Source organism: Salmo salar, chromosome ssa16, assembly GCF_905237065.1.
Source record: "Salmo salar chromosome ssa16, Ssal_v3.1, whole genome shotgun sequence".
In the NCBI taxonomy this organism is placed as follows: domain Eukaryota; kingdom Metazoa; phylum Chordata; class Actinopteri; order Salmoniformes; family Salmonidae; genus Salmo; species Salmo salar.
Window position 1 is genome coordinate 46879544 of NC_059457.1, and position 15384 is coordinate 46894927.

The 15384-nt window shown below is 43.9% G+C and overlaps 1 long non-coding RNA gene across 1 annotated transcript; it reads right to left on the reverse strand.

The window, feature by feature from the left end:
* Nucleotides 1-10413: 10413 nt before the first annotated feature.
* LOC106574084 (uncharacterized) lies at nt 10414-12569 on the reverse strand. Its single transcript, XR_001321468.2, has 3 exons — nt 12349-12569; nt 11725-11962; nt 10414-11556 (listed from the first exon to the last, which is right to left on the reverse strand). It is a non-coding gene; the product is annotated as an uncharacterized lncRNA (long non-coding RNA).
* Nucleotides 12570-15384: the final 2815 nt, after the last annotated feature.

Below are 15384 nucleotides of genomic sequence, written 5' to 3' on the forward strand. Positions count from 1 at the left end.
GCGTGGTTAATTTTGCAGGGGTTGCAGTCATTACCGAGGTAAAGACAGATTCATGTTGGATATTCGACGGATATTCATTCGCCTGTAGTTTTCCTTACGTCCACCAACAGCAGTTAGGGACCGTCAACATAGTGACAAATCACATTTTTCAAATTTCAATAGCTCTTTAACCATTACTCTTAAAACTTTCAAAACTGGTTCTAGCTAACCCGATGGCATAGACTCACATTGCACACACATAGCCTTTTGGTTGTGACCTACTGACTTCAAACAAGGTTCATTGCACACCCTTTAGTTTGTCCATTTTCATCTCATTCAATTTTACATACATTTTCAATGTTTTTCAATGTTTCTAATTTCAATAGCTACTTGGTCATGTGATCTACTGACCTCAAACAAGGTTCAGCATGTCCACTGACCACCCTTCTATATTGCACACCCTTTAGTTTGTCCATTTCCATCTCACACGTTTTTACATTACATTTTTAAACTTTCTAATTTCCTTACCTCCTTGGTCATGTGACCTACTGGACTCAAACCAGGTTCAGAATGTACAATCAGTGGGCCAACACATTGCACACCCTTTAGTTTGTCCATTTATCTCACACGTTTTTACATGATTTTTGTAAACATTCTAATTTTAATAGAGCTTTGGTCATGTGACCTACTGGACAAAAAGAAGGTTCAGAATGTCCACTGACTACCTTTCTATATTGCACACCTTTTAGTTTGTCCCTTTTCATCTCACACGATTTTACATGAATTTTTCTAAATTAAAAACGTCACTAGCTCCTTGGTCATGTGACCTACTGACTTCAAACAAGATTCAGAATGTCCACTCAGTGGCCCCAGGGGCGAAAATCTGATATCAACTTTGGAGGGGACAATTACATGAAATTTTCTCAAGAGCAATTCCTGAGGGGGACACCAAAAGTAGTGCTGTAACACATAGCCTACATTGTAATATGGTAAATGTATATTGAGGAACCAAAGAAATAAGGTGTTTGCCGTACTCCTAACTACCGGTACCCAAAATTACACAACTAATCACAACAGCAATACCATTGCCTTTAACAAATCTTAGTTCAGTCACCAGTTTAAGTTGAGAGTGGGGGTATCCATGGCATTTTCCAATTATGTTCCTATTTTACAAGTAAAAAAAATTGAGAACCTTTCATAATGTTGCCAAACAAAGACTCAACAAACTTACCTGAGACTCCCTGTCTCTGCCAGTCTGTCCCTGCATATCTGTCCCCAACTCTGCTGTCTGTGTGCCATCTGTTGCCTGCTCTGCCTAATGACATCATTGTGAAACATTTCCATTAGAATTTCATTTCTTTCTTATGAACATTTTATCAACTAGTCTTTGAGATATTAGGCTACTAGGGTTCTTACTATGCATTTTGGTGTATTGAAAAATACTCTGATGTCTGTCTTTTATTTTTCTGCCATTTTTCTACCTGGCTGGCTGGCTGGCTACACACACAGTGTGTAGGTTATTTACAGTAGGAGATGGGCTTCTATCATCTTCAATCATTCTATTTGGGCTTCGATCTAAAAAGTAGCTAGCAAATGTGAAACGGATTAAAATGACAAGAGTTGACAGCTGTATGAGTTCACCATTTACACAACATATGCTGCAACCTTTTGTAATTTTAATAGTTTGTTTCATATTGGCTGGCTTCCAACAATAGCTACATTTGCAAAGCTAGCGAGCACCAATTCAGTTTCAGTGGTGTTTGCTATAATCTTTGCTACCCGGGTTAAATAAAGGTGAAATAAAATAAATAAATAAATAAAAGTTCCATTGCGACAATTTAGCTTTTGCAACGAGACCATTAAATATATTTAAGACAATGGTAGAAGAGAGTGTAGTTCTGTTCAGTTTGGATTTCAGTTTATCGCTAACCTTATCACAGGGAATTTGAAGCACTAACTTACATCATCTGCGTGCTGATCTTGGAATAAATTGACGATAGCAAAGATTCCATCTTTGACGACGCCACATAAATGGAATAGGTACTAGCTAGCTTAATAGTTAATATTTGCACCCTAGCTCTGCATATTCAGCTAGTGTGTGTGCGCGATTGCCTGGATTAACCTCACATCAGTTACGTGCATTGAGTGCCTTTCAGACAGTAGATATGACCTCTCTGTTACCTAGCAAGCTAAGGAACTGGCAGTGGATCAAACCATTGTGAGGCAAAGGGTGGGGGGGTCGCAATCTTTTGAAACCTAAAAACGCGCTATTAAGTGTCTATAATCAGCACAATTGCTTTCATTGCGTATTATTAATATTATTTAAATTACATAGTTATGTTTCAGTGATATATTGGGGGGGACAAATCATATTTTTCCCAGGATGGGGGGGTCGTGTCCCCCCCGTCCCCCCTGGGATTTCCGCCCCTGAGTGGCCCTACACATTGCACACCCTTTAGTTTGGCCATTTTCATCTCACACAATTTGACATGAATTTTCAATGTTTTTTAATATTTCTAATTTCAATAGCTCCTTGGTCATGTGACCTACTGACCCCTGCTTGGACTCGGAGTTCCCCCCGCCTTGATGGAGGCGTCCATGTGCACCTGGTATCCTGAAGCAAGCTCTGTGCACCTGGTGACCCGCCTACTTTTATCCGCTCAGAGACTAAGTCCCCAACCCAACCTCCACAGCCTGAGTGCTGCCCCCAGCCCCTGAGTCCGCCCCTGCTTGGACTCTGAGTGCCCCCCGCCTTGGGGGAGGCCGCCTCGTGCACCTGGTGACCTTTTGACTTCCACAGCGAGTCCCAACCTGACTAGAGGATGGGCCCGGGCGGATGGGCGACCACCACCTAGCCCCCTACCTATCCAGAGCCCAATGTCAATGTCTTATGCCTTCTACCCACCTGCCTGGGCTCTCTCACATTCTGTGTCTGGCCTCTGGCCCCTAGCCCTTCTCTGTGCACCCGTAAGTAAAGAAAGAGGATGGTGGAGGAAGATGCCTTTCGTCCCAGACAAAATCTTGGATCGAGGGCTGATTTTCAATAGATCACAGCGAGTGAGCTGCTCTGCTACATATGAAACCCTGACGCAGAATCAGGTCGTCCACGAGTGATTTAGCACCAGGTTCCCCACAAACATGCAGTGCGCATCAGGAGAGGGGCAGCAACTCATCCGTCTACACACCAACCCCGTCAAGAACGGCTCAGAGCCGGCTATCCCGGGCCAACCGACGAGCCGCAGCACTACGGTATCGTTACGTTTAGGGGGGATTCAGACTTAGAGGTGCTCAGTCATAATCCCACAGATGGTAGCTTTGCACCATTGGCTCCTCAGCCAAGCACATACACCAAATGTCTGAACCTGCGGTTCCTCTCGCACTGAGCAGGATTACTATTGCAACAACACATCATGAGTAGGGTAAAACTAACCTTTCTCACAACGATCTAAACCCAGCTCACGTTCTCTATTAGTGTGTGAACAATTCAAAGCTTGGTGAATTCTGCTTCACAATGATAGGAAGAGCCGACATCAAAGGATAAAAAAGCGACGTCGCTATGAATGCTTGGCAGCCAGTTATCACTGTGGTAACTTTTCTGACACCACCTGCTTAAAAGCCCAAAATTCAGAAGGATCGTGAGGCCCCGCTTTCACGGTCTCAAGTGAGATTTTTCCCTTCTGCTCCACGGGAAGTTTCTATCCTCCCTAAGCTCGCCTTAGGACACCTGTGTTACCATTTGACAGGTGTACCGCCCCAGTCAAACTCCGCACCTGCCAGAGGCTGTTCACCTTGGAGACCTGCTGCGGATATGGGTACGGCCCACGTGAGATTTACACCCTCTCCCCCAGATTTCCAAGGGCCAGGGAGAGCTCACCAGATGCTGCCGAAACCACAATGCTTTCCAGGGCTTGGGCCCCACTCTCGGGGCGAACCCATTCCAGGGCGCCATTCCCTTCACAAAGAAAAGAGAACTCTCCCCGGGGCTTCCGCCAGCTTCTCCGGGATCGGTTGCGTTACCGCACTGGATGCCTCGCGGCACCTGTCTCCGACAGTCCGTGGACATTCTGAAAGTAGTTTTAGGTCAGCAGGTCACATTACCAAGAAGTTATTGAAATGATAAAGGTTGAAAAATGTATGTAAAATTGCGTGAGATTAAAATGGACATACTAATGGGTGTGCAATATACAGGGTAGTCGGTGGACATTCTGAATTTTGTTTGGTTAGTAGGTCACATGACCAAGGAGCTATTAAAATTAGAATGTTTGAAAAATTCATGTAAAATCGTGTGAGATGAAAATTGACAAACTAAAGGGTGTGCAATGTAGGCCCACTGAGTGTACATTCTGAACCTTGTTTGAAGTCAGTAGGTCACATGACCAAGGAGCTATTGAAATTAAAATGTTTGAACAATGAATGTAAAATCGTGTGAGATGGAAATGGACAAACTAAAGGGTGTGCAATATAGAAGGGTGGTCAGTGGACATTCTGCACCTTGTTTGAGGTCAGTAGGTCACATGACCAAGGAGCTATTGAAATTCAAATGTAAAAAAAGTTTGTACTTTGTTTACGCTCTCTAACTAATTCAACTAGGAATACAAAATGTCTTTACCTCAGTGCAGTCATTACAGGATCCCGGATGCCTTTGGAAACTTGGCAGAATTAGGTGTAAAGCTCACAGGACCACCTCGCCGACAGAGATATGGTGGTATCAGTGCGCCAGCAACCTACAGGGTCATCCATCAAAGCGGGAGGCGAGGCACTCGATGTGGGTATGGTGCGGTACAGTATACTGTATGCTCAGAGATGCAAGCTTAGGTCCAACATTAGGTGTACTTTAGGCCTACATGTCTCATTTGTCCTTAGGCCTACCATTTTCGATCCCATATTTAAAAGTAGTGTTTGGGAGGTAAATCTCAAAGGCATATGCCGACATTAAATGAATAGTCAATAATCAGTAGGCCTAGTGAACAAAACAAATATCTAAATGGCTAAATATATATGCGTGAGTCTATTTGAAATATATATATTTTCTAGCAGATTGGCTAGTTAGCCAATGTCAGACATTCAAAAGATGCCTGACATTTAGGCCTGATGGTGGAAAAAAGAAAAACTGCTGAAATATTTCCTTCTGTCCTCTGTTCTTTGTCAGCGCAGCTCCCTCTGTCACGACCATAGACAAACAGTGTGGTCACGGCTCATGACCACCAACATCCATCCTGTCAGTATCAAAGTCCAAGCGTCACACAATGTAAACTACCGTAGCAGGCGTAAAAACACACATTCTAAACCCAGAGGTGCAACATCGTGAGACTTCCGGGAACGCTTGTGAAACAGACCATACAGGCCATGTTTGGGGTTTGAGAAGTCAATGAGAGAAGTGAAAAATGTATAATTAGTTCATAATTTTCTCGAAATATAAAGGCACAACCTAGATAAGAGCCAATGTCTTGAGTAGTTTAATTACTCCAACCTCGTGAAAGTGACAAACTGACATTTTTATTTTAGTCAAAAACAACTTTATATTGAGGTGTTTCAGCGCATGAGTTTAGTTAGCTAACGCCGCCATAACATCGCCTACACGTGTGATCGGGGATTTCTATTGGATATGCACTTTCTACCTATCGTCATACTGTACTGCCGCATCAGTTTTTCAGGAGGTATTTCAGGAGCCTATGAATGTGAATTCCTATGTTATGCTTTAACTCTGCTAGTCATTGGCTGGCATCACAAGAAAATGTATCTTAGAGCCCTAACTGTCAATACCCACTCTCGCTGTCTCTCTCACACACGCTTGTAGAGTGGAAAAGCACCCCAAAAAGTTCATATGTTGACACAGTTTTTAGTAGGCTACATCTCTCTCACATTCTTTTCCTACTTCTTGTTTTTCTCTTTCCCCTCTCAAAATTCGGTTCAACAGAATGCACACATAAATGTCCAGAGGAGATAACTCCCCCTATCTGATATATCTACTGCAGTGTCATCCTACACATACAGCACCCTTTCTGCCAGTCACATTCTGTTAAAGGTCCCCGAACCACACACATCCTTGGGTCGCTCGTCTTTTCAGTTCGCTGCAGCTAGCAACTGGAACGAGCTGCAACAAACACTCAAACTGGACAGTTTTATCTCAATCGCTTCATTCAAAGACTCAATCATGGACACTCTTAGTTGTGGCTGCTTTGTTGTCTCTACCTTCTTGCCCTATGTGCTGTTGCCCAATAATACACTGCTCAAAAAAATAAAGGGAACACTAAAATAACACATCCTAGATCTGAATGAATGAAATAATCTTATTAAATACTTTTTTCTTTACATAGTTGAATGTGCTGACAACAAAATCACACAAAAATAATCAATGGAAATCCAATTTATCAACCCATGGAGGTCTGGATTTGGAGTAACACTCAAAATTAAAGTGGAAAACCACACTACAGGCTGATCCAACTTTGATGTAATGTCCTTAAAACAAGTCAAAATGAGGCTCAGTAGTGTGTGTGGCCTCCACATGCCTGTATGACCTCCCTACAACGCCTGGGCATGCTCCTGATGAGGTGGCGGATGGTCTCCTGAGGGATCTCCTCCCAGACCTGGACTAAAGCATCCGCCAACTCCTGGACAGTCTGTGGTGCAACGTGGCGTTGGTGGATGGAGCGAGACATGATGTCACAGATGTGCTCAATTGGATTCAGGTCTGGGGAACGGGCGGGCCAGTCTAGAGCATCGATGCCTTCCTCTTGCAGGAACTGCTGACACACTCCAGCCACATGAGGTCTAGCATTGTCTTGCATTAGGAGGAACCCAGGGCCAACTGCACCAGCATATGGTCACACAAGGGCTCTGAGGATCTTATCTCGGTACCTAATGGCAGTCAGGCTACCTCTGGCGAGCACATGGAGGGCTGTGCGGCCCCCCAAAGAAATGCCACCCTACACCATGACTGACCCACCGCCAAACCGGTCATGCTGGAGGATGTTGCAGGCAGCAGAACGTTCTCCACGGCGTCTCCAGACTCTGTCACGTCTGTCACGTGCTCAGTGTGAACCTGCTTTCATCTGTGAAGAGCACAGGGCGCCAGTGGCAAATTTGCCAATCTTGGTGTTCTCTGGCAAATGCCAAACGTCCTGCACGGTGTTGGGCTGTAAGCACGACCCCCACCTGTGGACGTCGCGCCCTCATACCACCCTCATGGAGTCTGTTTCTGACCGTTTGAGCAGACACATGCACATTTGTGGCCTGCTGGAGGTCATTTTGCAGGGCTCTGGCAGTGCTCCTCCTGCTCCTCCTTGCACAAAGGCGGAGGTAGCGGTCCTGCTGCTGGGTTGTTGCCCTCCTACGGCCTCCTCCACGTCTCCTGATGTACTGGCCTGTCTCCTGGTAGCGCCTCCATGCTCTGGACACTACGCTGACAGACACAGCAAACCTTCTTGCCACAGCTCGCATTGATGTGCCATCCTGGATGAGCTGCACTACCTGAGCCACTTGTGTGGGTTGTAGACTCCGTCTCATGCTACCACTAGAGTGAAAGCACCGCCAGCATTCAAAAGTGACCAAAACATCAGCCAGGAAGCATAAGAACTGAGAAGTGGTCTTTGGTCACCACCTGCAGAACCACTCCTTTATTGGGGGTGTCTTGCTAATTGCCTATAATTTCCATCTGTTGTCTATTCCATTTGCACAGCAGCATATGACATTTATTGTCAATCAGTGTTGCTTCCTAAGTGGACAGTTTGATATCACAGAAGTGTGATTGACTTGGAGTTACATTGTGTTGTTTAAGTGTTCCCTTTATTTTTTTGAGCAGTATATTTGTACCCTGCAGGTAGCCTATTTTTTTTATATATATTTTTATTTATTTAACTGGGCAAGTCAGTTAAGAACAAAATCTTATTTACAATGAAAGCCTAGTAACAGTGGGTTAACTGCCTTGTTCAGGGGCAGAACGACAGATTTTTATCTTGTCAGCTCAGGGATTTGATCAAGCAACCTTTTGGTTACTGGCCCAACACTCTAACCACTAGGCTACCTGCCGCCCAAAGTGCTTAGCGTTGGGCCAGTAACCAAAAGATTGCTTGATCAAATCCCCGAGCTGACAAGATAAAAATCTGTCGTTCTGCCCCTGAACAAGGCAGTTAACCCACTGTTCCCCGGTAGGCCATCATTGTATTAACTGACTTGTCTAGTTAAATAAAGGTTAAATAAAACGTTTTAAAAAATGACATCTTTAAAAGGCCTATTTTTTCCATTATCATGCTTATGTCCATACCTCCCCCAACACGCGCAGGGGCATCATTTCAGCTAAACCTGCTAGGGATGTGTTTCCCAAACTTGGTTCTCGGAACCCAAAGGGGTACACGTTTTGGTTTTTGCCCTAGCACTACACAGCTGATTCAAATAATCAACTAATCATCAAGCTTTGATTATTTGAATCAGCTGTGTAGTGCTAGGGCAAAAACCAAAATGTGCACCCCTTGGGGTATGTCATGCCAAATAGTGTCCCCCTGTCAAAATGCCCCCCCCTCGTCCCAATGGGATTCGAGAAGCTATTAGCGTCAGATTTTGGAGATCATTATAGCCAAAATGTCTTTAGATTCAGTTCCTACTATGTAAACAAAGCAACAATATCACTGTTTAAGATGAAAACATTACTTGGAACTACTTTTGGGTACCCTAACATTTCAACAACATTAAAAGTAATGTCTAAAACGGTTCTTCGTTTCCGAAATAGCAAAGAAAACTCACCTTTCAGATAACAAAGTGAGCTCCCATGAAGCTATTAACACTTCAAATCAAATTGTATTTGTCCCATCCGCCAAATACAACAGGTGTAGCCCTTACTGTGAAATGCTTACTTACAAAACCTTAACCAACAATGCAGTTTTAAGAAAATAAGAGTTAAGAAAATATTTACTAAATAAACGAAAGTAAAAATAAAACAGTTACAAAAAAAAGTTACACAATGAAATAACAATAACGAAGCTATATACAGGAGGTACCTAGTCAATGTGCGGGGGTACAGATTAGTCTAGGTAATTAAGGTAATACATACATGTAGGTAGGGGTAAAGTGACTATGCATAGATAATAAACAACGAGTAGCAGCAGCACTACCCTCTGTAGTGCCTTGCGGTGATGCAACCAGTCAGGATGCTCTCGATGGTGCAGCTGTAGAACTTTTTGCGGATCTGAGGACCCATGCCAAATGCCAAACCCATGCCAAATCTTTTCCGTCTCCTAAAGCGTTGTTGTGCCCTCTTCACAACCTCACAATGGTAGGGAGAAGTTGTTGTCCTGGCACCACATGGCCAGGTCTCTGACCTCCTTAAAGGCTGACTTATCATTGTCGGTGATCAGGCCTACCACCGTTGTGTTGTTGGAAACTTAATTATGGTGTTGGAGTCATCCTTGGCCACGCAGTCGTAGGTGAACAGAGAGGACAGGAGGGGACTAAGCGGGGCCACCGTGTTGAGGATCAGTGTGGCAGATGTGTTGTTGCCTACCCTTACCACCTGGGGGCGGCCCGTCAAGAGGTCCAGGATCCAGTTGCAGAGGGAGGTGTTTAGTCCCAGGGTCCTTAGCTTAGTGATGAGCTTCGTGGGCACTATGGTGTTGAACGCTGAGCTGTAGTCAATGAACAGCACTCTCACGTAAGTGTTCCTTTAGTCCAGGTGTGAAAGGGCAGTGTGGAGTGCAATAGAGATTGCATCATCTGTGGATCTGTTGGGGCGGTATGCGAATTGGAGTGGGTCTAGTGTTTCTGGGATGATGATGTGATATACTCCTCAATGCCATCGGATGAATCCCGGAACATATTCTAGTCTGTGCTAGCAAAACAGTCCTGTAGCTTAGCATCTGCTTCATCTGACCACTTCCGTATTGAGCGAGTCGCTGGTACTTCCTGCTTTAGTTTTTGCTTGTAAGCAGGAAGCAGGAGGATAGAATTATGGTCAGATTTGCCAAATGGAGGGCGAGGGAGAGCTTTTTACGCGTCTCTGTGTGTGGATTAAAGGTGGTCTAGTTTTTTTCCCTCTGGTTGCACGTGACATTCTGGTAGAGATGAGGTAAAAACGGATTTAAGTTTTCCTGCATTAATGTCCCCGGCCATTATGTGCAAATCAGTTTAATTCATACACTGGCTCCTCTGGCTGGCATATTTTTATTTTGAGTTTCCCTCCCTGTGTCTTGTCTTGTACGCTATTAGTCCTATTCTGATTATGTTCCCCTTCCCCCACCACATGCCATAGCTCAGTAATACAGCAGTATACTTGTGGTTGAATACGATGCAGTACACAGATAGTTGAATAATGTTGAACTCACAAATGCCAAAAGGGATTTACAACAATGAATTAATTAAATGAACACCCAGTGGGGAAAAAAACTACCTGGCAATATTTAAGATTGAAATATGAAAAAGTAGTTTTTGTGTGGAACAGGTGGGTCATGTTGTTGAACTTGATGACTTTATTTAATATACCCACATGGCAGTTATAGACTGAAATACATGAGTATAGGCTAACATCAACACATCAACAATACAATGCAATTTAGTTGAGAAAACAGAAGTATGAATGACAATGAAAGTACATCATATGAGAGGGGGGCAGTCTTGGCAGAAGGGTATGGGTGATTTATTTCAATCTCAGTTCTGGCGTGTGCGATAGAGAAGAGGTGGTTCTACAGGTAGCTCTGCCAGTCACTTTCTCTCGACAGGCAGCCAGTCTCGGAATTTGGACTTGAAGAGGGAGACTGTAAAGTCCAGGCACAGCTGTTCTCTTTGCTCTTAGAGTGTTTCCAGTGCTAGTGTATGTAGTCCATCTGTGTATCTCACTGTGCCCAGGATGATATGTCAAGCACAGGTCCTTAGCAGATTAGATCAAACCACATGACATTAACAGTAGCTGTAGATAATGTAATGAAAAGTGGGATCTTGGAGGGTGGTTGATCATGGAGGACATCAGGTGGATCCAGGTCTGGGGAAGGGATATGGTAGGTGTCTCAGAGCATGGCAGAACCCCTAGAGGACATCAGGTGGATCCAGGTCTGGGGAAGGGATATGGTAGGCATCTCAGAGCATGGCAGAACCCAGAGAGGACATCAGGTGGATCCAGGTCTGGGGAAGGGATATGGTAGGTGTCTCAGAGAATGGCAGAACCCCGAGAGGACATCAGGTGGATCCAGGTCTGGGGAAGGGATATGGTAGGCATCTCAGAGAATGGCAGAACCCCGAGAGGACATCAGGTGGATCCAGGTCTGGGGAAGGGATATGGTAGGCATCTCAGAGAATGGCAGAACCCCGAGAGGACATCAGGTGGATCCAGGTCTGGGGAAGGGATATGGTAGGCATCTCAGAGCATGGCAGAACCCCGAGAGGACATCAGGTGGATCCAGGTCTGGGGAAGGGATATGGTAGGCATCTCAGAGCATGGCAGAACCCAGAGAGGACATCAGGTGGATCCAGGTCTGGGGAAGGGATATGGTAGGCATCTCAGAGCATGGCAGAACCCAGAGAGGACATCAGGTGGATCCAGGTCTGGGGAAGGGATATGGTAGGTGTCTCAGAGCATGGCAGAACCCCTAGATACTGAAGAACAGGAGCAGAGTAAAAGGGAAAGGGAAAGAGACATAGAGGCATAGTAGGATGCAGAAAGAAAACACACAGGTTACAGGTAGATCCAGGCCAGGTTGAATTGTCCCTATATTGCTAACACCTATCAAAACTGATCGGAGGAGAATATCTGAGGTTCCTCACCTGTAAGGGCTAAAGGACTGTATTATTCTTAGGTTGCTCGTTTGGTTTGGGCGTGCTCGTCTCCGGGCGTCTGTCAGAATGCAATGATGACAAACGGTTGACTTGTAGATTACTTGGAGGAATAACAGTATACAACAGGCAGAGTATGTTCAGGGCTATGGGTTGATCACTATGAAAGGCTCCTGGCTGTACCACTGATCCATAACTATGGCTGTGGAAGAGTGAATGTGTGGTTTCTCTAGGAGAGAGCAGAATACAAAGTGCCATTAATATCAGGATAACATACATATAAATACAATGGAATTAGGTGCCATTTTAGGCTTGACCAACTAATAGTAACTAACTCTTTTAACAGGCCAAAAACACTGAAAAGGCACACTAACGTGCTATAATACTCCAAATGGTATGCATACACAAATATAATACAGAGTGTAAGAGCACCCTTATAACCAAAACGCAACCCGTCATCCACTAACAAATGAATGCCACGGACGGGGCGCACATGTTACAAACCCACTGCAGAAATAACCAAACAAAACCCTGTGTTCGCATTTACTAAAGGAATGATGTGTCACACCTAGATTGAGAATAGCTTGAGAGAGGCCACCTTTCGTACAAACCCACCTTGTGACTTGTTTACCGACCTGTGTCTGTGCCTGTTTTGCTACACTTTTACCACTTCGGAGGGTACATCCGTGGTCAGTGGACGGTTCTGAAAATAAATGAGTTGTTTGCATCACCGAGCAGTGGTCAGGAAATAATTAAATCCAATTGTTAGACGCTACCATCCCCTTCAAATCAAAACCGATGTCAATGTTTACGCACACACGCTCCATTCTACTTCCTGTCTGTGGCAACATGTAAATAAGTCACACGATGGGCTAGTGTTATACTGCTAGACAGAGATCTTGGTCGAGAAGCTTGGCTAAGTAATATTCAGCTGTCAGAGCAGCTCACAGCTGTCAGAGCAGCTCACAGATCACTGCACCTGTACATAACCCATCTGTAAATAGCCCATCCAACTACCTCATCCCCATACTGTATTTACTTATTTATTGCTCCTTTGCACCCCAGTATCTCTACTTGCACATTCATCTTCTGCACATCTACCATTGCAGTGTTGAATTGCTATATTGTAATTACTTCGCCACCATGGCCTATTTATTGCCTTACCTCCCTTATCTTACCTCATTTGCACTCACTGTATATAGACTTTTTTTACTGTATTATTGACTATGTTTGTTTATTCCATGTGTAATTCTGTGTTGTTGTATGTGTCGAACTGCTTTGCTTTATATTGGCCAGGCCGCAGTTGTAAATGAGAACTTGTTCTCAACTAGCCTACCTGGTTAAATAAAGGTGAAATAAAAAAATAAATACATATTCAAGATATAGCACAATTAATTGTTTGTTTAGTCAACTGAATCTGATTTGTTCAGTGCTGTTCCGACTGACAGTTTTTATATCAAGTTTTAGAATGAAAAGAAAGAAAGGATACCTGTCTGAGAAGTGTTAGTTTCTTGAGGAGGGGTACAACTGGCAGTCGAAGTTGGACAGAAAGCAGCCAGTGGTCAGACATAGTAGGGAGGAGGGGTTGGGGTCAAGTTGAGTCGAGTGGGCAGGTTGTTGTTCAATCGGACATCACTAGACACCGGATTTCATCTGGAGGAAGAGGAGACAGGATGAGGAGAAGGAAGAGGCAGAATCAAACAGAAGGGAGAGATGACAGGTTTTACATCATACAGATATTTTTCATTAGTGCTGATTAAGAAGACACAGGGAGAGCAAGACATTTGGACTATTGAGATGTTCCCCTTGTCTGTTTGTCACACACCGTTTACTGATTGACATGGTTGAAGTTGCAATCGCTGCAGTGATGGTATTGATTCCAGAGGAATGGAGCTTTAAAGAAGAACGGCAACATACTGCTTGTAATTGAGACGTTATGCTAATAAAAAAAAGACAAAAAGACAACATGGTTGTCTAGCCTCCTGATGTGATTTTTGAAATCTCAGCTCACATTTCTGTTATTTCTGGGAGGAAGTTGTTTGACAGAGGTCCACACCATGGCAGCCTGGTATGGAACAAAAATGACTTAAATGTAAATGTAAATGTAAAAAAAAACAAAGGATAAACTACCTATCATGAATGTAGTAATTCAGCAAGAAATCAATGAATTTACCCACATACTGTACATTGATTGGTATTCAATAGGTACTATTATTGCTAAAATAACCTCACTGCAACAGGGTGGCAGGTAGCCTAGTGGTTAGAGTGTTGGGCCAGTAACCAAAAGGTTGCTAGATCAAATCCCTGAGCTGACAAGGTAAAAATCTGTCATTCTGCCCCTGAACAAGGCAGTTAACACACTGTTCCTAGGCTGTCATTGTAAATAAGAATTTGTTCTTAACTGACTTGTCTAGTTAAATAAATAAAAAATCACTGGTCAAGAATGTTGGCTGTATCTTCCCCACACTTAAGTCCTCACAGCTCTGTCAGAACAGTGTAGCCAGTACCTCTCTTATTCCGTTGGTTGACCAATGTAGTCCCGGGCCCTCATTGTAAATAACTTAAGTCCTCACAGCTCTGTCAGAACAGTGTAGTCCAGTACCTCTCTTATTCCGTTGGTTGACCAATGTAGTCCCGGGCCCTCATTGTAAATAACTTAAGTCCTCACAGCTCTGTCAGAACAGTGTAGCCCAGTACCTCTCTTATTCCGTTGGTTGACCAATGTAGTCCCGGGCCCTCATTGTAAATAACTTAAGTCCTCACAGCTCTGTCAGAACAGTGTAGCCCAGTACCTCTCTTATTCCGTTGGTTGACCAATGTAGTCCCGGGCCCTCATTGTAAATAACTTAAGTCCTCACAGCTCTGTCAGAACAGTGTAGCCCAGTACCTCTCTTATTCCGTTGGTTGACCAATGTAGTCCCGAGCCGTCATTGTAAATAAGAATTTGTTCTTAACTGACATGCATAGTTATGAAAAAAGATTCTCCAGCTAAGAGGAAGTAAGGGAGAAGGGTGCAATTGCAGCCTGCAATTTGGGGTATTCATGCATCTGCAGGAACCGCTCTTTATACTTCTGTTGGTCAATGTTTAAGTTAGGACAGGCGGAAGGCACGGGCCCTCCAGTACAGTAGGTGGCGTTAATTAATAAATCCTCTTAAGGATCGGACCCTTTTTTTACATTTTCGCCTAAGATGATATACCCAAATCTAACTGCCTGTAGCTAACTGGCTACAAGCAGGAACGCCCCGAATTGCGGGCTGCAGTTCCACTATTGAAGTTCAGAGCCGAAGTCTACGCCAATTCGTTGGTCATTGGTCAACAGTAAGGATTCTTTAATTAAGTTTTTGTTGTCATTCAACAATAGACGAATCGTTTTCGAGCACATTTTTTCACATGAGAAATACTACACCAAAGATCATAGATGTAAAATTGTGCGACTAAAATCTCGGAAAAAATGTAAAAATTAATGACTGATTTCTTGAGTTATTTTAGATGAATTCAGACTATTTTGAGGAAGAGTATATTGGGTACAGCGTCTCAAAATGGACAAACAGTACTATTGCCATTTTATTCTCATTTTTCAAATGAAGGGAGTATTTTAAGGGAGTATGCCAGCACACTGTTTCGGTTCGGCTAGCCGAGTTAGGCTAGG